The following is a 25,280-nucleotide window of genomic DNA, read 5'->3' as shown; positions in this document are numbered from 1 at the left end:
TATTGCGTTCTTGAATGAATATGTATCTCGACTAGTAGAAATGTCATGGATGGTCAATGGCTAGAGTGTATTTTAGATCGTGGAGAATAGATTTATTAGTTTTGAGATGGTTTCATTTTTAAACGGTTTTCAGAAATTTGAAATTTCATATTGGAATTTTTGTCTCACCTCGAAAAGTAATTTTGATTTTATTCTGGCTATTGATCAGTTTGACTAGGTAAATATTGAAATCTGTATAGAAAAAAGTGGTAAGATTAATAAAAAATACAATGACTGTATCCCTAATTGCATAATTTAACATTTTTTGCAAAATTTCAATCTCAGAATTCCATAATTTTTCTTTATGTCACCCAAAATGAACCACATGATGCATTTCGTCAGTAAAAGTGCACCGAAAAACTCATTTGTTTCATTTTAATAGCTGATGCACGATATTGCCATTTTACGCGCTTTGCTTCTCTTAATACCAATTTGACGACAATCACATGAATTCATTGAAATTTATATCTATTTATCTTTTATATATAGTCATATGAAAATAAAAGCGCTGAAGATTGAGGCCAATTCATATGCATGTATGTTAAATATATTACGTTTTTCCCACACTATAATATGTTATACTAAAAGAGAGATGATAAATCGAAAAAGATAGATCAATAATTGAACAGCCAAAACGGCAGAGAAAAAGAGCTTTTTTTTTGTTAGATGGACATGGACATTCGTAGTTTCTTTTATTATCAATACATGTGACAGCCATTAAACTGTCCGTCACATTAATTTTTCTGCTTCTTCCATCATCTTGATCAATCAATTTTCCATAATTTTTCAATCATCGTGTTGTTGCTGATACGATCGATAAAAGAAATATATGTAGATGTATATATATATATATTTAATTTTTTTACGACTCTTGCTAACTTCTTATTCCTTATATTTTTCCTGTGATTTTGCTTGGCTGGCTTCTCTTTTTATAAATTGACGAAGTGGTCAGTGGAAAAATCAACGATAATCGCATTTATAATGAGAAATACATTATTCGTCAAATTCCAATCAACTTCATGGAATAACAAATAAATCAAAAATTAATTTAATAATCACACACATGGTATGCGATGTGTGGCCCAATGTTCATTATGTCTCTCGTCTCCATGAATTTGATAAGATGAATAATGTACATTTAATAAAAAGGGTGTTATGTTATGTTATGCGTGAAACGTGACTTGACTCAGCGAACCGTAAATTTCTGTGTATGATTTTTTCTGACTTCTTTTCTCAAAAAAATAATTCAAGATTGTGCGAAAAAATGTGTCAGTCGTCGAATAATTATAATTAAAATTGTTTAAACAAAATATGAATAGGCTTATCGCGTACACTCAATGGCTCTATATAAAGATGACATCATCCATAATAAAAGAGGATCCAAAAACATGAAATGAAATATAAAAAAATTTCTCAATGAGATTTGTAGGAGGTTTTGAACATTGAAGATTTCACGTTTTTGGAATAGTTTAAAAATTCCATCTACGTCTTAGCTTCTGCAGTCTTCTGGAATAAATGTCAAAATCGTATGCCTTTTAATTTCCAGCATTTTTCTACGTTTCAATCCTCATTATCTTTGCGAACGAATCATGAAATTAACATTTTATTGCCGGAAATACTGAGAAGCTTCTTAATTCTCTAGAATACTGATGAATCTGGAATTTCTAATGAAGTTTAAGATTTTGGCTGAAGGATTTTGAGCCTTAATTATCATATCCTCGGTTTCTGATGTTCTGGAGATTGATATCTCATGCTCAGTCATGTCAACCTTCATACTAAGTACTAGTTAGTTTGTCCGACGGCATTTCCATAATTTGAACATTCTGAGATTGGAACCTAGTTTGGTGCTAGAGTGATCAGCAATCTACTAAACAACTGAGTCATTGCAACTGCCATTCTGATAATCATTATCAGCCATACCCAAAAATCTTCAAGATTTACGCTCAAAAACGAATCTGATTTCTGTGCTATAAACATCAATTAACCTCAAGTACGATGAAAGTTTTTGCTGTGCTTCTTATCAAAATTATTTTACTCTCTTGCATGAGCAATAACGCAAAAAAATCACAACAATTTCTTTTTTTCCTTCGCACAAAAAGAATGAAAGAGACGAAACAACAAAAAAACAGACATATTTTGCTTTTTTGGCGGGCACATATTACGACATTCTCAAATTATAATTTATATAACATGACACTTTTAATTCTAGCGCAATTTTTTTTTCTTCAATGTTGAATGCAAAAAAAAGAATATAATATATACAAAAATACATAAAAAATGATGAATGAGCAAGAAAAAAAAATAGTCAAAGTATTTTTTTCTTCTCTTCACTATTGTGACTGTGTGAACTACATAAATACTTTTTTTTATATGCCATATAGCACAACGTGGTTGTTTTAGTTAATTATTTTATATTTCTTTATCAAAACTTCAACACTTTTGAAGACAAGACTTCGTCATTCGACGCGGTGTGATAATTGTCGACGCCAAGTCGCTCATTTTTCTGTGTGTTGCTTTTCATTTAATATTCTTATAGTTTTTTTAGCGAGTTTTTGTCGTATGAATGGGGAGTTTATAGGCTGTTTGAGGGGATTTTGAGATACAAATTGATATTTGCTGAAGAATTTTGAGTTAAAAATTTTAAAGATTATTATTAAAAAATCGGTGCCACTTTTTTGAATCCGATAAAAAAGACTGCAAAACTTAAGAGCTCCTTATGAAAATTTAATTAAAGAAAAACTTTCTGAAGTGGACAATGTCCATTTTGAATTTTCAAATTTTAACGGAAATCAGATTCATTTCGTCAATATTAATACTTTATGGAACTAAAACTGTCCGAATATACTACATTTAGTGTTTAAAACATCATAAAAGTAATACATGTCAATCAGCGAATAAGTTTGACTCCAAATTTAATTAATTTTGAGAACTCAATTGTTTTACATTAAAAATCCTTGTCAACTAGTTTGAATCTTAGTTTCAAAAAACCCAACAATCAAAATATCATTCAGATCGTCACTAATAAGCACATCCCCCAACTAGTTTTTGATATTAAATAATAAAAAAGTATTTTTAGATGTGAAAAAAATCCAAAATTTTAATTTCATATTTGTCAATTCAAATAAAAAAACGCGACAATCTAAGTTTTACATAATTTTTGATTATTGGAATCATTTCTGATAACGAACCGATCATTTTGTGTCTCGTCTTCACATCAATTTCCTTTTTTTTTGTGTGCAATAAAATGTATATTTCGATAAAGATTGATTGGTAAAGACCTTAAAACATTGAAAAATAAAATAGAAAACATTGACAATTTAATGCAATTTTTTTGACGTCACATCATGCAATGTAATGGCTGATAAGATTTCAGTTGTTTTTCTTCTAAATTTATTTTTAAAATAATAGAAATAGCTGATAGGAAATTAATGAACATTTTAATTAATTACCAAAGGGTAAATGTAATTTATTACTAAAATAATAATAGAACCAAAAGTTTATTGTTCAATTAATGCAATAAAATATATACTCGAGCTGGAAATACTACGACCTATGATGACATGAGGACATTTAAATTTATTGTTCCTCGTTATGCATGAGTTAATCTAGATTTTAATGTTATGGATGAAATTCTGAATTATGAGCTGATTAAGATGCTTTTTGCGGTTCCAAAATTTATTTATTACTTGACAAATTGCTTGAAATATTATTCTGGGTGGTAATTTGTAGTCAGTCAAAAAAGTAAAAATTAAAGCTCGAATGGTTCCCATAATCCAATCCATTAATAAATTGCAAAAAGTATTCAGCTTTCATCCATACACTCGAATGATTATCAACCCAAAAAAATCATGAAAGGTCTTTAATTACATGAGAAACTTTTCCCCCGACGTACTTACTACGAAGAGAAATTTTTGACTGAAAATTTAATTAATTACCTTAATAATACATTTTATTATGAAAATATTAATCGTGTGACTTGCAACTAGAAGGTCATATGTACAGAATTAAGGCACAGATTTACTTAACGTGCACGACTTTATGGTTCATAATAATATTATTGGGGATTATCATCATAAATGATATAATTTTTTGATTAAAAAAGTCTTTTAGGGATCGTTCATAAGTGACGACCATGACGAATGTTTTATCTCAATGCACAAGATCCCTCATTCCAAAAAATGCAACATCACTGCCATTCGACAACCATATGATTAATATAAAGATTTCTAGTTCCATGACATAATATGCTTCATTTCAATAATTATATAGCAGTTTCGATGATGTCCAATCATTTTTAATTCCGAAGAAAAAATTTAAATTCATGGAAGTCCGTCAGCGAATTATCGGCTTATTAGAGAAATCTTTCGATGGAAACAACCTTCTTATATGTCAAAATTGACAGTAAGATTAATGACGATTATTATGATATTAGTGATCAATTAAAGGAAAATTCTGAGAAGCCTTTTATGGATCTTTTTTTAGGGTATGTTAGGTACGCTGTTAAAGTTAAAAGTCATAAAAAATTAATTTAATTCCAACAAATTTCCTTGCATCACCCAGGAAGGCTAGCGAAAAAAAAAACATAAATTATAAGTTTGTAATTAAATAGCTTTATATTTTCTTCATAAAGTCTCTAATGGAACATAAATATTTGTCGAAAGGCTTTAAAAAAAATTGCTATAATCAAACTTCGCACTGTTAGGTGCCATTTCACAAGCATGCTCTTGCATGCAATAAATGCAAATTCTTGAAAAGACATATAAAATAAATAACAGCAGCACCAATATCAACGAGAATGTGTGAGAAGCCATAAAAGCAGCAAAAAGAGAGATGAAAAAAAATGTGTTGAAAATGCCATAAAATTGGCCCCTGCGAAAGGTTTTTTTGTTGTTTGTTAAGAAACTCATTTTTTTGGTCTTCATTTAAAGCAATTTACAAAAAAAATATACCAAAAAAATAAAATTATGTTCCTCTTGTTAGGATAAATAAAAATGAAGAATGACTCGATATATGCATATGGCACATTATTTACAAAAGGATCGAGTAATCTCCTCCTTCAGGTTTACTTTCAATTCTCTCTTGTTATTCTTTCATCCTCAGGAGGATTTTCTTTTCTTCTTTTTGAGGGATCAAGCAATTTGTTTTTCATTAATTGCCCATTCTCATAAAGCTACTTACTTATTCATGTTGGTGTTATATGACTGTAAAGGCGTTGCTTTGTCAGTGATGTGTATCTTTTATGGGAGTAGGAGGTTTGGGATTGGAATTGACAATACTCTATATAACGATTGAGATCCCGGTTTCTGATGGGAAACGTACCCAAATGAAACATATGTCCGGTGACTACTTGTCTACTTGGCCATAGAGGGCTTAACCAAGCTCTAAAAAAATCGCTTTTATATGACTCAGTACACGAGATATCAATTATGCCAGAATCTCTAGATATTTAATCATCAAGTGACTTTACATCCAAAAAAACTCCAATTAAATGACTTAATTCCCAATCAACTTTTTCTGCTTTCCCTCTCATTCAAAAAAACATATAAAACTAGACTAAATGGCATCAAATTAAATGCAATGACATATAATTAAACAGAGAATTTTAATTGAGGTAGCGTGTGCGGAATTTAAAGATGAAATGACTACAACAAAAAAAATCCAATTTAAATTAATGACCTTTCACCTCAACAGTCAGTTGACATTTAATTGACTGTCATCATTTTCATCATCTTCAGTCTGTTATTTCTTTCATTTCTGTCGCTGATGATGATGAAGATTGCGCGAAAATGGCATGATTTTGCAGATTATTTAATGTAGTTGACTTGTGCATGTTTATTAGTCAGATGACAGAAGAGGCGATTGAACATAGCTGTTGACTGGAACTGTTGAAATTTATTTCTTTTTAGCGTTTACTGACTTAATAATTTATGGAAATATGTATCCATATTCCTGTCATAAATGAAGATTTTAGTTTTTTTTTTTGAGGAAATCATCAGATTTATTAGTATTCTGTTAGAATTTATAGACACGTCATAAATCATCTAGTAATAAATTGTTGAAGTGTCAAATGATTCGACAGTTTCACATTTCAATTAATTACATATATTAGTAGACTTTTACATCATTCAATCAGTTTTAATCGATAGTCGAATGAGCTGGTTGTAGGATTTATTGTAATAGTGACTAGATCTAGATGAATTAGGTTTATGTCTCTCAAACCTCAACAGTTGTTTCTTTCTTAGAATACCAAGATGGTATATGACTTCAAAAAGGTCGCAGATGTTGTGTAAAAATAGCAGGGGGCTAGCAAGTTGCTAGTTTGACGTCTAACCCGACCTCAGTGGGTTCTAGCTTCCACTTGTCCCTTCTTGCCATTACTAACACTATTGGCATATCAATAATATCAGTTTATAGCTAGTAGACTCCATAAAGCCCTCAAACAACACATTAATAACCAATTTTGATGACTTTTGTTAATGATCGTATCCAGTGAACAACCTCAATATTTATTTCAATCCGTAACTTAATAGTCCCTTATTTTTTAAAGCTCCCTCAATCGATTTATCGTAAGATTTTATTTACATCTTGCTGTCTATGGCAACGAGCATTACATTTGATATCAATTACAGTCTATCTATATGCAATAATGTCAATGGATATTAATTAATGTAAAATTGCTTCTCATCTCATATGAAGGCACACAAACCAAAAAAGATGAAAGATTATGATGAGAAGCACAAAAAAATTAATCAAATTACTTATTCTGTGTAAAAAAAAGGCATAAAAATTTATAAAGAAGTCTTTCACGTCTATCAAGTTCGTGTATATCTGAAAATTATTAAGCGTATAAATTCATGTCTGTCTCTTCCATTCTGTTTTATTTCATTTTTTTATGTCCTTCTAATTTTCTTAACAACAACAACAACAGCAGCAACAAAAAAAAAGCTTATTAATGTCTGTGAAAAATTTTTTGTATCATTTCTCTCGGGACATGCTATAAAAAAAAGTACGGTAAATAAGAAGACAACATAACACAACAGTGGGTTAATAAATAATATGACATATATATTTTTTGAAGTTTTGAGAGGAAAAAAAAGGAGGAAAAAATAGCTTTATTATGCGGCGATGAAAATTGCGTCTTTAAATTCAATTTTTGCAGAGGAGAGATGAAAGGCAACAGAGATAGAATTTGAGATTACTGCAGTAACATACGATGATGAATGGAAACATAAGGAAGTGTAAATTGTCGCATATTATGTTAATCTATTGGTTTTATATGGAATTGATCGAGTGAAAGTGGCATAGCCCCCGCAAAAAAAGTAATGTTTATAATCATGATGCATAACAGATGCCTTGGAGACAAGATTGAGACAGATTCTTATTCACGATGTGAATCGTGATGAAAATTTATTTTTGAATTATGAAATTCTATGAATATTAGCTAGGATGATCGCAGTAGCCAAATTTCAATCCAGACTTCCGCAAGCGGCACATCAGTGTCATGTCACTGCGACTGTTGCGATGTGTCGCTTGGGTGTCTCGCCAAGCATGCCTAGATCCAACTCAAAATTATCCATAATTTAAGAATCTTAAAATGCAAAAACTACAGTGCTAGACACGAAAGTTAACATAGGTTCTGACATTAAGATCTCCAGACAGAGATAATATATTTAAGAGGTATAATATAAAAGTTTAAGTGACGGGAAACTGCGATGATCGAGACATAATTTTGATAATCACAGCCATTTAAATATTAATTGACGGTTATAAAATCACACACAAAATTTTGAGTGGAACTTCTACTCTAAAAATACAGTAAATGTGAAATATGAATAATTTTCATAATTTTCATTAGCCTATTAAATTCAATCCTCACCGAGAGTCCTCAACTCATCTCTGCTGCAAATATTAAATTAAATATTTAAGTTCTTCACGCTTACTCGATATTTGATATCAGGCAGTAATTATAAAAAAAAAATAATCAAAATTATGAATTTTAAAACAAATTATTAATAAAAAGTCAGCAGTGGGCAACAAGTTATCATCATCATCATCTCTTCTTGGCTAGAGACATTGTCTACTATTAACCTAAATTTCGCACAATTTTTCCATCTCTTCCCCCATCGCTGGATCATTCCATTTTTATGTTTATTTATTTTTTTTTCTGCTTAAATGCGTTCTATATTTACAGACTTTTTATTAATTTTTTCCTACAGTGGGGGTCGTCCATAAGTTAGGGGTACTATTGATATTTTGAGTTTTTAGAGACACTTGCTCAATTGCTGACTAGCTTTGATTGACACAAAATAATTTGCTATCCAAAAATTCAGAGTCGTAACTTATGTACAGCCCCCATCCAATCTCGACAGCACACATTTTCTTATTTTTATTAAAGAAAAATATTTTCCCAAACTTTCTTATTTTTCTCAAAAAAAAAAAGAACTCTTTTTATTTCTGCAATATAGCGGCAAGCAAAAACAAACACAAGCTCAATGTTGATGATAGGAATCTTTTTTAAAGTAAAAGTAAGCAACACAGTTAATAAAGATGTATATCACACATGGTGATTTATAATTTATTTTGACATTTAAAATTATTGAGAAAAGAAATGAAAATTTTGTCTTTTGAGTCATCAGGCAGCAGTAAGTGAGAAGATAGAAAAAAAAGTCAAATTTTCTTCATAATTCTCTTGATGATCATAATAAAATAAAGTTCCAAGGCTATGATTATTATGCTACTTTATAGAATCAAAATTGAGAAGACATCGTGGCGTTGTGTTATACACAACCAGAAGCCAACCGCAAGGGGGCCTTCAACGTATTTCTCATGTTCCACACACTCACCGCAATTCTCAGCTACGTATGTTTTTGATTCAATAAATTTCAGAATTTCATCAGAGTTTTGTGCCTGTCTGCCTTATGGGAGAGACATTAAAGTCAGCATTGAGGGAAATTTTTAATGTGGTTTTTGTGCGAATGTGGGGAGATTGAGCTTGTTTAGGATTTTTGAGGTTAGAAGGAATTTTCAAAGAGTTTCCTGATTGTTTAAGATCAACAGACCATATTTGAGATTTGAACCACTTCTATGACTCAGAAAAGCAACATGTTGCATTACTGGGGCTCGAACTTAGATCAGCAAAGCCAATTTGGGATTCGAACCACTTCTATGATTCAGAGAAGCAGCAAGTGGTCATTCTGGGACTCAAACCAATAATCCAACTGATCAACTAACTCAGAATAGCTCGAACTTGCGAATTGTATAATAAAAATGGCAATCCACCTCCAAATTCATCTAAAAATGCGTCCTGACACATCCAATCAGCCTCTTCATTATTATTATTTCTCATATCGTACAAAATGATTTAACTATATAGTATCGCGCGCGTCTGACGCAAATCCAAGCCAAAAAAATTATTTTTTTTCATATTTCTATCTGATTTTTTTTTTGTTTTAAAATCTCGAGGATGATCGCGAAGAAAAAAGAAAAATTTTTTAATTTTCTCCTTCTGGCTATTTTGTATGTTATTTATTTACAGAACAAAATATAAATTTTAAGAGATTTTTATCTGGAAATTTATTATCGTTATGTTACATCAACTGCCACTATGCCATTTTCATTTGTGACACTTTTTTTCCTACACTTAATTATTTTACTAATTTTATGTGTCTCATTCTATCATGTTTAATTTATTTATGAGTTCTTTATATTCTGTAACAAGCCATTGTGACGTCCGTAGGCTTAAATTCATCTCTGATCTAATATCGTCATCAAAAAATTTTTTTTTTGAGTACGTGTGTAAATGAATTATGGCATAAATGTTAATTTGTTAAATGAGGGGAACCTATAAAAGAGGGCGCGAGATGAAATGATTTGTTGCCATTGCTAATACACAACTAATCTGTTGACATGATCTATAATGTAGGAAATTATTATTATTAGTAATATTTAAGCTTTAATTGAAGCACATTTCAATTTCTATCTGTTACTTAATAAAACAATGATAAATTTTGAAGGCGGCTTGGATCTGAAGGATGAAGCCATTATGAGCAATTGTGCGGGACTTTCTTTTTCATCAATGCATAAAAATACCTCAATTTGATATTCAAATCAATATGAATTGTATAAGCGCATGGGAGAGAACTTGATTGACTTGTATATCGACTATATATTTGTGGATTAAGTTATTTATGATGAAATCTGAATGAAATTCTCGTGGGAATCGGGGGGATGGTCGTGTATGATGTCTTATATTTGATCAGGATGGGGTCCATGGTTTGAAAAATTAATCAGTTGCTGTCATTAAGAAAACTGAGAAGTTGCTAAGAAAGTCTCAATTTTTGAAGTCCCTAACTTATGAATGAACCCCAATGAAAATGAGAAGTGTGAAGATTCGTGAATTATTACGAATTTTATGGCATTTAAATTAATTCAGTCTTAATTTCTAGAACTTTATTGAACTAATCCGCGTGAATAAATTCAGATCAAAAATTCTCTTAAGACGTAGAATCAGCATGTCCGTTAAAACACGTGGTCATACATTTTTCGCTACCTTAAAAAGTAAGAATTACTCATCCATGTACACATATTTGTACACAAATATGACACTATGGCACGTGATACTGTGTCCAAAATATACACAATTCTCTCCCAGATGTTCTGTTTGTCTGTAGTTGAGAATTTTTACTTCGTCTACCTAGAAATATGACCCGAGTTTCAAATATTGACAAAAATTTCTGTGTGCCGTAAAAATTGTGCACATATTAAGAATTGATTTTTTATCTTCTCTTTTATGCTTTACGGGATGTTGTTTGTATTTAGGGAAATACCGATAATTAGTGTCACTTAGGTAGAAAAAAATAAATTCTCTAGTTTAGAATTAGAAAAATGTGTACAACAGATTGTTTATGCTCGTAAAATCCCCTGTTCAATAAAATATTGAAGCCAACCGAAAAATCAGAAATTTACTTTTATTACTTTGCAATTATCTTAAAATACCTCCTCTTTTTCTTCTTGGTCCAAAAATGCATTGGGCCGAGAAATTGTTGGAATTTCTTTAAGGAATTTCCGACTTCTATAGCCAAAAAATGTGTGTACATTAACAATTATAAAAGAACATATTAGCTCAATTTGTCAGAAATATTTCTAAGAATTTCATATTTAGAATAGGACATTGGATGGTTAAGGGGTGCAAATCTCATAATAAGCTCAACAAAGACACCCGAGATGAAATCCCTTTGCTGCATTCCAACCATTTGTTTGATGATAATTCGTCAAAAAAAAGGACTAAAAGGTGAGGATGAATGGGCAGTAAAGAAAGAAATAAATCACACACTGAGCAGATTATATTACACTTTCTTACTTCTCTTCACACATCCACAATAGACATGCATTTGTGCACCATTTCCATTCAAAAAAAAGTTTTTTTTCTTCTTTCATTTTCAAAAGAATTTTATTTTTTTATACGACAAAATAAAGAAAAATCTGACACATTTATGTGTATCGGATTTGCATAATTTATGAGCTAGTCGCTGTTGTTGCCACTGCCATGTCGCCATGACAAATCCTTTCGAGTTTGTTTAATGAATTTATATTTTCCTCTTCCTTGTAAAATGAATGAAAAATTGAGTTTTGGGGGATTGAATGTTGAGTTTGGGGTGCACTTTGGGCTATGCTGTCCATGCCTTACTACCAATGATTACTAGAAAACTGCGTCTAATCCAGCAATTGACCAGAACTATCGCATGATTTACAACTCATTTTGGCGGCATACAGCAAATGATTAATTGGCTACTACAAGACAGCACGCATTTAATATGCAACATTGTACCTCTTACAAGCTTTAAAAAAAATGCTAGCGACATGTAAGAGTGCAAAAATGGTAATTTATCATCAGCATTCCATATTGCACATATGTACCGTGTAACATGCCTAATGCACTTTTTACGTCTCATTCATTTAAATCTCTACTGCCGGCATTAATTTCTCTCTCACATACATAATATCGCGTATAGAAAGATACATATGACAGTTTTAGGTCTCAGCAACAATAGACATAAATTGAAAAATTTTCATTTTTTTATATATGTGAATGCATGCCGCCACCGTCATACGATGTCACAGTCGAAAAAAAAATAAGAGAGATGAAAAACTACATGAAACATCGATTAAGCTTCTCCATGAACTTCATACCTTCTGTTGCTTGCTACTAATGTAAATTTATACTTTTTTGCTGTTTATTTCTCATCTGCAAATATACGCCTGATACACGGTCATATATTCACTGTTGAAATGAAGAAGACACGAAAGCGGTCCGATGAAAAATTATCGACAACAAGACAAAACTGTTTGCTGTGTATGTCGCTGAATTTTTTTAGAAAAAAAAAATTTCTCTCATCGTATGAAAGAAAAAAAAAGCCGTTTGTGCTTGTTTTAGTTTTTCTTTTTATTTCATCTCTTCCTTTCGGATTCCCGCAATATGTTACGACTCTGTATGCTTCTTCTTCTCCTATTTGCTTGACTTTGCTTCTTCTTTCTGTTTCTTCTCCCTAATATATCGGAGCAATAAGAAGTGATACCGACGATGATGATGATGATGAAAATTTTCTCTATAATACACAACTCTTGCCTTAAAAATAATCACGAACGACGAAAAAAAAAGTTCTTCTCACATTCGGACGCGTGCTTCCCGTAGATGTCTGGCTTTCTATTGGCATCGTATTAATTTCTATAAAGTATTTTTTTATGCGATGTGTGAAAAAAACTATTTTAATTCCTACACACAATTCCAACATAGCGTCGACAACGGCGGCAAAAGTAATAGAATAGTCTTCTTTTCGGGCATGGGCGAAAATAAAGAGAAAAAAAAAATGTATAAAAATATAAAATGTATGACTCACATTTTTTTAGCTGCTGCTGCTGCTGTGTATTTCTCTAAACTCTATGATCGCCTATATTATTTTTATGCTACATATAGTAACAATAAAGCGTTTAACGCATTCTTTATAGAGATGTCATTGACTTTTTAGGATTGGCGATTGCCATGTATTACTTTGAATATACACAACTTACAGTCTTAGTTACTTTTTTTGCATGAAAAATGCAATGGTGTTTGCAGATTGGCTAAATGAATGCTTAAACTCGCAAATAGCTTCGATGCTATGAAGATTTAATGGCTGAATTTTATTACCATTAGTAGCTGGTAGCGTTAACTGTTACGGCCAATAAATATAAGGTTTAATTTCCTAGTGAAACTTCTAGTGAAATTGATAAAAAGTTTTGTAAACAACTGAAGTGAGCTTCGACTTGATTTTGAAGCTTCGCTTTAATTTAGCAAAAGTCTTTGATTTTTTTAGTAAAATTTGAATTTTAAATAGTCGTTATTTTGATAAAATGAATGAATAATACATAACTTCATCCAGTTCCATTTAACAGTAAAAGTGGCAGTGACAATTTTCGCTACCAGTAATATTTTATGCAATACCAGAAAAAAAGTTAACGACATCAATTAAGTTCGATAATGCCACGATTTTCAAGTTTTCTTCATCCTGCCTACACACTCAAAAGTAATAACAATAACAATATTATTAATGCTAATATTCATATAGGTATATATCTAAAATAGAAGAATATGGCACACAAAAATAATAAATTTTAAGTCGAGAAAGTTGGACAAGTTGAATGCAATTGGTATTTAATAATGTTTGTCATTATTTTCATTTGGATGATATTTTTGTACAAAACAAAATTAGTTATAGTTTTCATCGTGGGTGTTAATTGAATTGCAAATTGCAATAACCCAATTAAATTATTTTCCTTTTCTTTTACATACAGCGAATATTGCACAGCACAGAGAAATTAGATTTCATCAGATAAGAATCACATGAGGCACAAATATCTAATTGCATTAACATTTTTCATCTAAAAATTTTTTTTATTTTTTTTTTAACAAATGGAAAGTTACAGAAAGTCATTCGTACATAGACTGTGTATCACACCTAGTTGAGCTCTTTTTCTTTCATCGTTTCAATTAACAATAAACTTTTATGATTATGGCGTTGACATTAAATGCCTTAAATGCCTTTATGCATTCTTGTTTATGTAATAAATTAAGATCAAGTATTTTTTAAATTGACTGGCATAATTATTAAGTCTAAGCAAATGTTGTGCAAATTTACTCTCTGTGTGTGCAATATTGTACCACAATTTTTGAACTTTAATGAATGCCTGCCTTACTGCCAATATTTGTTAGTTTTCTATCCTTCTCCCTCTCACTTAATAATAAATATGCATATAGATGTGAATGAGGCAGGAGTGTTTGTTCTAATTATATTGGGAAAGGTCCGTATTCGCTATAATCGTAAATTTTTCAAATAGTTTTACTGCTCCATTTTTATTGTTTTTTATTTTTTATTTTGTCGATGAACAGAAAAATTGGAGTTTGAGGCAACGAGAGCTAAATTTAAACATTCATAACTTCTACATCTTATTGATTTAATTTGTCAGATGTTGGGCGTACGAATTTTCTGAATTTAAAGCTACTAATTGATGCCAGGGGTGTATCGTGCAGACTTTTATTAAACATAAAGTTAAGCCTAAGTGTGAGTCGATGCCAAAATGATTTACTACTTCAGTACCTCATTATTGCAACATCGACCCAACCATCATAGATTCGGAACTTAGCAAGTGACATTTTAGACTTTTTTGAATCATGTGTAGTTGACTCACAGCCTTTCTTTTAAGACTACATGCAGTAAGAGCTGCTATAAACCACTTTTTCCTAGACTAAATCTTCTTATTATCCAACAAGCATGCCAGTCATATTTTCACGAAAAAGTTTCATAAAGTTAAGACAGAAATCCTTTTCAATTTATCAAAAATATAATCATCATCTGTATGCTGTCTACCCTAAAACACATTTCAGCACTCAAAAAAAAAAAAAAAAATAACTGATTCCATTTCATGTCCGTTAAGATAATCTCGTGTTCTTTTCTTTCATGTAGTTAAATTTATTAAATTAATCAATCAAACAAAATTAATTGCCATGAATATTTTCCCATTAAATCATCAAAAAAAAAAAGAGTTAAAGTCGACGACGACTCAAATCTTCATCACCTTAATCATGATCAATATCACGCATATGAAGATCGTTAATATCGCATATTCATCATCAAAATGTTCCACAATATATCAACACACCAAGTATGTGACAGAAACAAAAACACACGAGAAATGTTAAGATATATATAAAGATCAAAGGCAAGTGAGGCATCATTGTGAAAAATGTTTGCATTAATCTTTTTCGCAGAAAGTGTCCCTTGTGCTGCGACATATAAATTCATCCACGATATGAATCTTTTTATTAAAATGTTTCACAGCCTCATAAATGTAGCTATGCTCCTCAAAAGTCATATTCAATTTTCATTCACACATGAAACTTGCGAGACTTATGTGATCTGTGAAGAGAAATGTCAAGACTTCTTTTTTGCACAGTGACTGCTCAAAATTCTTACACATCGATCACGCACCTCAAAAATATTTTATTTTTCCTTACTTTAAAAGAAATTTTCAACAAATTTATATTGAGTGACAATGAAGTATATATATTTTTTTTTCTTGTGCTATACTCTTGTCTATCTCACACTCAAAAGCTCCTTAAATGATATGAGATGCCTTTCACATTACGCGATCTTGTTATTATGACTGACAAACAAAATAAGCAATTTTCGACGATGATCGCATATTCATTAAATGAAAATGAATAAAAAACGTTGAAGAAAAATGTGGAAATATGGTGAAATTGGGGAGGTTGGAACGCATTTTAGAGGCAGTCTAGACTATTTGGGGGTGTCAAGGGGAATGGCATTTTTATGAATCGTTAATTGGAGAGTTACATTTAAGGAAGAACTGGTTTATTGGGTGTATAACTATTGTAGACTCTAGTATAGCTAGTATGCTATAGTATACCATAGTAAAGCTAGTATATTCCCGAGAGACCGAACACTGAGCTAATGAACTACCTGAAATATGGTAGTATTGTTGATTAATCATAGCTAGTTCCACTCTGGATCATCAGTACAACCAATGGCTATATTCTATGCCTCTACTCACAACTCTACTCATATGAGTAAGTAGCAGTGTCATGAAGTATCTAAAATGTGAAAACTATTCAACAATTTTTCAAACACAACAAAACCGCAAATAAATTACAAACTGACCAAAACATTCCCATCCACTTCAAGAAAAATTCGTGCATCTCAAGATGCCTCATTTTTGTGGGAAGCGAAGAAGTCAAAAATAAAATTAGTTTTCTTCAAATTTAAATGAACAAAAACAAAAAAGAAGCAGAATAAAATTCCTTTTGATATTAACAGACACACTGAGGCCTAATAGAAACTCGATAACTCGATTCATTGCAAGAAGATGAAGATACACACAAAAAATATAAGACATAAGATGAAGAAAAAAAAAATAAAAACAATTTTGCGAACATTACTAATTCTTATAACGCCTTGATGATGACCACATAAAACATCGGACGCTTAATTGATGCTCATCAATCTCGCGTACCGTCGCGCACGCTGGTCCCATTTGATGATTCTATCCACAGCTCGAATAAGATTTTTTTTTCTCTTCGTCTCTGTCTTCAATATCTTCATTTTTATATTTTGTGTGTGCTGTGTTGTTTTATATCTGCCTGGTTTGACAAGGCATTCTACAAGAATAAACAAAAACACATAGCGAGAGATGAAGACACAAGACACAAAAATAATCATGGATAACTTATTAATGGATTTACAGGCAACACGCATGTAATATCGTTGCCTTTTCAGCTGCCGATTCATTTTGTTAATATCATTATTATTGTTATTATTATTATTATGTTGTTATATTAATAAGTTACTGTTGATTCTATGCAAATTCAATTTAAAATAGATTGATGATGATGTTATTTGGTCTTTTGTGTTATTACCATGTTTCGCTCTTTTTCTTCTCTTGTGTCTTATCAATTTTTGGTCTTTTTTTTATGATGACCATATATTGATGAGGATTAAGATAAAAGAAGAAATAAGAGATTTAAACTTTATATTTTTTTATTCATGAATTACGTAATAAAATTCGATTTTTAACGACATTTTAAGTGATTGAAAAATTTATGCTTTGTTTAGTGGGTATCAAAAAAATTAGAAACTTAATTAATATCTCATCTCAACGCGGTTTTCACGATTTGGTCAAGATATGTTGTCGACTTTTATGATTTATTTATTGATTCCCACGATCTAAAAAATAGACAAAATTGATATCAAAAGCATGGACATTACTATGTATTAAAGCTGTTGTGTTAGATGATTCCGAGTGACATAAATGATGTTAAGTCAGGCATATTAAGTCTATTTCGAATTGGTACGCACTTTTATGAATCTACTCGATTCAACAGCATCACTGACTATTCAGATCAATTGTGATTCATAACATCCCATATCTGTCGTCTTGAACTAGACTTTTCGCTGGCTACTGCTTGCTAATTTCCGATTCCGAGTGCAATATTGTCTCGATCGGCAGTATCAACATGTCCTGCCTAATCCTTAGCAATCTAATCCCAGCAATATCCAAGCACCCAAATATCCAGACAGCCACCACTGCCAAGTAACACCAAACCATATCTAATGCCATAACTAGATCACATTTGGCAGAAATCTTTAAATTTTGCACGCCTTAACACACCTCAATGAAAATTATTTTCAAAACCATAAAAAATTTGCTATTTTTTCTGCATCAGGCTATTTTTGACAAAATTATTAGCTGACTCAACGTATGAAATTTGATTCCGAAAACACCTGGTCATAATTAAATCTAGTCTAGATTTACTATGAGTTTCTTAACCTTAAATTGCACAAAATTGGAAACCATGTAGCTTGAGATCATCAAGATTTATGATTATTCTGTCCACAGAATAGTCTTGATGCTCATAAATTTCCATGCATAATGATAATGTCGGTTAGTCATCAACTTGATAGCTCCATTGTCTTAGTCATGACTTAAGATTTCCATCAATTCAAGGCAAAATTTCCATCTTTACTTTTAAACAAAAATTCCAAAAGATAATAGTGTCTAGACAATTATCTCATCATCTAGTGACATCCATTTGATCTTCATGCCGCTCAAACTTCAGTCTCCGTTGCAGCAATAAAAAATAAAACGTCCAACATCTTAATTTTCCGGCATTTTTCAAAGCACATCCATAAATCACGACATATTATAAAAGCTTCCAATCATTTAATTACTCATCGGCTCATGAACATTCGGTTCACAGAAACCTTAATTGATCAATTAAAAAAGTTCATATAATGATTAATGATCAGACTGGCAACGGCTGGTTGTGCAAAAAAAAAGTAACGAATTTTCATTGCATTAATCACCTAAACTTCAGCTATTTCATAACGTACAAGTCTATATGTCTTAAATTGTATGCAATTTTAAATGCAGCAAGCGAAAAATAAAAGTGAATGCATACATGATATACGATTTATTTTGATGATTAATCCTTCAATGCGATCATTGTGCCTAATGAAATGCGATATTAAATATCTATAATATAAATATTACCAAGATAATGACCGATGCGGAACAAGAAATCATTGAACTATGACGGACAATTCATCTAGCATCGACAAAAAAGACGACAGAATCGAATATTCATTGAGGCATTACCCGTCATATATAATATAACTGTGTGTGACAATGTTACTATGAGTCATCAGATATATTTCCAGATTGATATATCTCTGTCTCATAGATATTCATCTTTTTAAAGGCAAAAGAAGCAACAAGATGAGATATACGAAAAAGGCAAGAAGAAGATTATTAAAAGGCATCAAAAGAACGATCGAGTGACAAGTTTAGTGATGGTTTGATGACCACACCACTTGAATCTTTCTCGAGTATCCATCACTGGTTATAAATCATTCGCCTGAGAAAAAAAAGGAATATATAAATTTTTTATTAAATGAACAGAAAAAAAAGTCGTACGGAAGTCACTGATGTGTAGCTTGATTTTATGTTTTGGACGCAGATTTTGAGTTGCTTAAAACGAATAGTTGACTTCATGATGTTCAGAGAAGGGAATCAAAGCATATGAATGTGAATTTGCTAATGCGAGACTTAAGCCTTAGTGGCTGACATCAGGTTGGGGAGCATTCAATCGTGCATGAAGTTGGAGGTTCGAATCCCACCTGATTTTGAATTAACTTTCGGTTCAAAGCTTTGATATTAGAGTTGACAACTTGCTAGGTCAAATCAGGGCAACTTCTTACAATGGGAAAGGTGGCAATGACAAATGGTTGTGTCAAGCTACGTGCAGCACCAGACTACATGAACACTGCCTTCTCATACCATAAAAATACCTGATTTTAAGTTTCATTCCTTAACAATACTTGCAATTAAAATGTCTAGACCAGCCAATAAGTCAAACTGACCAAACAGCACATGAATCACACAGCCTCAATAAATAATAAGCAGGCACACAAGAAAAACGCACAACTCACCGAAAAGTTATAAAAACGAAAATTATTTTCAGAGCAATACATATATTTTATATTTTGTTACTTTTTCGGACACCGATACGGCTGTTGATCATTTTCCGTGCAGGGACCCGTGCTCATATAAATATTTTATTTATTGTGAGGAGCATTCTTTTTATCTTCAATAATATGAGACATACAAGAAAAAAGAAAGAATTTATTGCCTTTTCACATCTTTACGGCTCTTTTAAATACTACGAATGTCTCATTTTTTTGTGTGTCTCTCGTGGATCATAATTCATGAAACATCCAGCGATGAAATATTGTCCAATTTGATTGTTGCCTGTATTTTTATCGTCGCGAAATGACAAAAAAAAAGTTTTTTTTTCTCTTGTCCATCTTTATTGCCGATGACAGCAAAACCATGAGAATGAGTCATACGATTGACATCAATAGGAGGTTCTTATTGTTGTTCTACAGATGATGATGATTATTATTGTTATTATAGTCATTCATAATCTCCAGACTTTGAGCTTAGATGTTTCGTTTTTTTTTTTGTTATTCCTTGCACGATATCCAATCTCGAAGGTTGTAGATATTTTAGTGATGAAAACTTGTCATTTGAGAGAAACGAGAGGAAGAAAATGTAATTTTTGCTAATTTTGGAGATTTCTACTTTCTCAAAGCTTCACGACTTATTTTTTTATGAATGAAACAAAGTTTATGGTTTGTTGGATGGAAGACAGAAATGGAATAATGGCTTGCATTTCAAATTGATTTGAAGACTACATTTCAAATGGTATCTAGACCGTGTCTTCCATATTGGATTTATGATCATAAAGGTATATGTAGGCAGGGTAGCCACCGGCATCTAGTAATGCATCAGTAAGACTTTGATCTTGCCTTTTTATGACTCTGACATTCATTAGAGTACATATCCAAGAAACAGCCTTCAGCTCCTATCTGAACATTAGTTCTAATTCCTTTACCCCACCTAATAATCCCCAGCAACGCACCAAAACAGAAAACAACTTGAACTGATTAATTTGAGGTCAAAATACTGCAAAACAAGCCATAAACCCACGAATTTACTTTCCAATTTTCACTATCAGTTAAGATTGGAAACTTTATCGTCTGTCCTTAACCGAATTTCATAAATAACGACTAATCTTATCGCGAAACAAAAAATCACCCACAAGCTATTATTTGTAAAACAAAACACAATCTCATAACCAAAAACAGAAGTGAATTTAAAGCATTTCCCCTTAATTAGAAATGAGTAGAAAGAAGTAATTCACATGATGCATGATGCACATCACATCATCCAACAAAGTACACGAAAATGAAAACGAAAACGAAAATTGATCTACAAGACCGAGATCAACACACGCGAGTGCCTTAATCTCTTTACTTCTGTGATGAATAAAAAAGCGATCACACTTTATAGTCCCGTTTTTTACTCTTTTAAATCCATAATAATCTTAAAATAGCTGATTTAAGGCTAAAATATTAGCAAATCACACCTGTCTCAGTCACATTGTACATATATATCTTGTTGTGTTCCGTTGTTGTGCTTACTATAAAAAGAAATATAATATATAGAATTGTTGTTGTTATTTTGTGTATCTCATGCACTCTCTCATGTGTTTAGAGTGTACAAGATTTCAGTGAATGATGTAAAGTTCTAAATTAGTAAAGCAACAAAAAAAAATCTTGTTATTCTTGATTTTCTGGCTTTGCTCCATACATTTCTATGTCTATATTTCCATCTCACTTACTCGTGAGACTCTCACGAGTAACACAAAAAAATAAAAATAAGAAGATCATCTAACACAATCAGCAATTCTTTTTTGTGGTTTTGGCTTTGAACTGACAGGCACTTTTGAAAATTGCATCACTTTTTTTTGGCTCAGTGTCGACTGTGAGTCTCATTGCGACTGTGGTTGTGTGCGAATTGCTTTATAGCTTCATCCTAAAGTCTTATTTATTTTACTGTCTCTATCTTTGTCTTACCTGTTGTTGTTCAATAACTTCAGCTTTTTGGCTGGTTTATTGTTACAACAATATGCCAAAAATGAAAAGAGAGTCACATTGTCTAGCTGTGAAGTACATTATATACATGTATGAATAAGATATTTCGTCGTTCATTCATTTCACACATCAGAATATTCGCTTATTTTTTGTTGTTTTTGTTATGAGACCAACAGGCATTTTAGATGAGGGGGAAATCTCTTAGCTGTAGACTACTTGGAATGATTTCTACTCGGTGGCTGATGACTCAATTTAAATTATATTCATACTTCTTCTTCACTATGACTTCTTGTGTCTCATATGATCGCAAATGACTAAGAAGAAGACATTACAATATGACAGCATCACACAAAAAAGGGCTCACGTGAGTCGTGTGACTTTTTATTTTATTTTTGAAGAGCATTTGACGTAAATTGAATTCGATTCAGTATTTAAAGTAGACAGGAATAGAAATAAGACCTGATCTGCAAATGCTGAAATGTTGTCTACGTGACGATTGCTTAACTGGCATTTAGTTGCTTAGCAACGCTTGATTTCATTTGAATTGTAAATCTGTGGATTGCATTTCAGCATATAAAGCTCGGGATATTGTTTACTATGGATGAAGGAGTGTTTCGGATGACACACCCCATGAGAACTGTCCTTCATGTCTAATAAAATACTGAATGAAGATTCTGTCATACTTTTATACTGTGTATCATTCACAAATGATGTTCTATTACTTCATAGCAGATGCTAAGCATGCAACAAGACTGAATAATTCTCAATTCCCTATAGACATCATTTATAGATGACCTAGAATCTAAATTTACATCAACAGACAATTTTTAGAATTAAAACTTGATGATTGGTGACTCTGTCATGTCTGCTGATTTAAGTTTGAGTCATTCTATTAAAACTTTGAGTTATTTTAACTTGTATTTTGTCATATTTGTTGAAACTTGTTGCTGATTTCATCGATTGTTGCTGCCAATCTCTGAAATTTTTTATATTTTATAATATAATAAAAATGTAAAAAGCAATTTTTAGTGCTTTAAAAGAACAAGATCAAGTACACATTTTTGGCAAAACTGCAGACATTTAATATCTCTTACATCTCCGACACAATTTACTACTGAAACGTGTCTCCGACTGAACAGTATGACAACAATTTCTTTATACAATGTATGCAGTTATTGCAAACATATAAAAAGGAATGGGATGATCAAAAAGATAATTTCAAGGCGATTGTCTTGAAAGTGGGTAGGAAGAAGTTTGTACAAGATTTGTCACAAAATTGCTTGCAATAAAAATATTTTCTTTAATGAAGCTGAAAGGCTGTATAATTTGAACGGTATGAGTCAAAATGATCAAATCACCTAAAAGATTTCCATTAGATACACTTAATTGGAGGTCGATGACGTGCAGGTTGGCGTCAGGTAGATTTGATATGAACCTGACTTCAAGTCAGCAGGATGCTGTCCTCAAACCTTATAATTGCATCCTTGTATTCAAAATGAGACTTCATTTCACTTGAGGTTCGATTTTAATGATCACTGGCCACATGAGGGACTAGAACCTCTAAAATACTACTTGTTGCTTGTTGACAATCCCCATAGACAACTCAGCACTAAGCAAAACTCGATCACAAATGTGTAATAATCCTAAAAATAGAATCTTAAACTCCAAATATGAATATTGACTGACAACTGATATTTAGGTGACAATTAAGACACAATACAAAATCTATCCCACGTCAAAACTTCTTCAAGCTTAATGTTCACATACAAAACTTGACAGTTACATATTTGGCAACAATAATGACCATTACACCTTCATTTGTTGATTTTGTAAGAAATTTCCAACGAAATTAAAGTGAAAAGTCCCTTCAATCGCGTGCCTTACAAACGATAGATTTCAATAGTAAGACACGACGAGTGAGAACCAAAAAAAAAAGAAAAAGACATACAATGAATGAGATAGATTGCCGAGTTTGTAAAGCTGTTGAAAAACGCCTTTCATTTTCCACCCACGATGACTCAATTTTCGTGTATTGTGTGACTTTATGTCCATCTTTTGATGCAAATAATCTTTCTCGTACGAAGTCGTAATATATTCCATAATGTACCTCACTTCTCGAGTTCATTCACACTTCTATCGAGCTTGTGTTTATACAATTTCTTATATATATTTTTTTTCTTGCATTAATATCATATTAGACTTCATTTCGTAGCCAATTTCAGTCAGTCGAGAGATGAAAAATAACAAAATAAATAAGAGTTATTGAATTTTATTACTGTGCTGAAAAATTGCAGTGATTTTTCACATCAGAATTCTTTCTTTGACTGTTTATTTCTTTTTCGTCTACTTTCGCTGGACAGGGATGGGATTATGGGGTGTTTTAATAGCTTTTGTACTGAATTACGCTGTTTTGAGGGTGTTGCGGTAGAGTGGGCTGATAGAGGGACGGCTTAGTAGTCAGACACCTGAAAATTGACAGATCTGATGCAGAGATTCAGGTTCGAATCTCAGAAAGATTCATATGTCATATTTTCGAATCAAATCCATTAAAAATGACTTAGATATGCCCCAAATGAGTTCTTGAAGCTCAAGTCAACTTTCTGGAGCTAACAGCCATAAAGTCTCATAAGTCACCAACCCTGTCACGCCACTGTATTAATTATTTTTCATAGAGATTGTGGGTGCATTGCACATTTATGTTTGTATATAAATATTGAGCCTTAATGAATGTCGAACAATAAAAAAAGAGAAAATTTTGCTGCTTTCAACTTCAATCTCACGTAGATGAAACAATAATTGAAAAGGAAATAAAAGAAGTGGAAGAGAAAGAAAATTGTCGCCCAAAAGTCCCACACAAATGGCAAAATAATAATCATTACGATTATTATATTATAATAAGTGGAGACAATATAAATGTAAAATATGTCATACTTATACGTCCTCTAATACAATATGAAGCACATTCAAGTCTTGTTTCTTGTTAGTTTTTGAATTTTTTTCTGGCTGATGAAAGAAGATCACTTAGAAGAAATGAGAGACGCGTGTATAAATTAATGAATGATGTAAGACCTAAAATTGCTTGCTTCTGATGCTTCACATTTTGCTTCCATATCGGCTTTGCGGCATGTCAATTTCTATTAAGAATGAAATATTTATTTCTCTCTCTTTTTCGAGTATCAAATTTGTTAGTCGTTTTGGGTGTCGAAGTGATAGGCAAGTCTGTGATATTAGAATTAAGGGTTTTGTGGACAGATGTGGTAGGGATTTGGAATTCTATATTGTAGACGGGTTCGAATCCTATTCTAGAGTTCACTAGCTATTGTAATTGGTAATGAAATTGCAATGCTGTCCCTAAGGCGGCTGAGTGTACAAAGCAATTTAAGGTCACTTGATTAGTCGTTTGAATTTACTGCCAAGCAGACATCGCTTGATATTAATTTTACTGTCAGCGTGACTGTCTCCACAACAGTATTTCAATGTCTTTCAATTAGGAACATCATTAAAATATTAATGAATATCAAGTTAACTTGCCTTTGATTAGACAGTCTAGAAAATGCGTCCACATCCTCCACAACAGCAATAGTCTGCCTTAAAACTCATATATATTTTCAAACAAATAAATATTCTTTAAACAAACCCGCAAGGTTATAATTTTTGTTTTATTTTGCGTGGCATAAGATTCAAGTGTTTTTG

General features: G+C 31.8%; 1 protein-coding gene across 4 annotated transcripts in view; it reads left to right on the top strand.

The window, feature by feature from the left end:
- sog (short gastrulation) overlaps positions 1–25,280 on the top strand; it is a 70,526-nt gene that overhangs the window by 6,400 nt on the left and 38,846 nt on the right. The gene's annotated exons all lie outside the window — the stretch shown is intronic.

The sequence above is a fragment of the Chironomus tepperi genome, unplaced genomic scaffold (assembly GCF_022539635.2).
Source record: "Chironomus tepperi strain 1889 unplaced genomic scaffold, CSIRO-AGI_Ctep_v1 contig_196, whole genome shotgun sequence".
Lineage (NCBI taxonomy): Eukaryota > Metazoa > Arthropoda > Insecta > Diptera > Chironomidae > Chironomus > Chironomus tepperi.
This window is presented reverse-complemented; position numbering and strand designations above follow the sequence as displayed.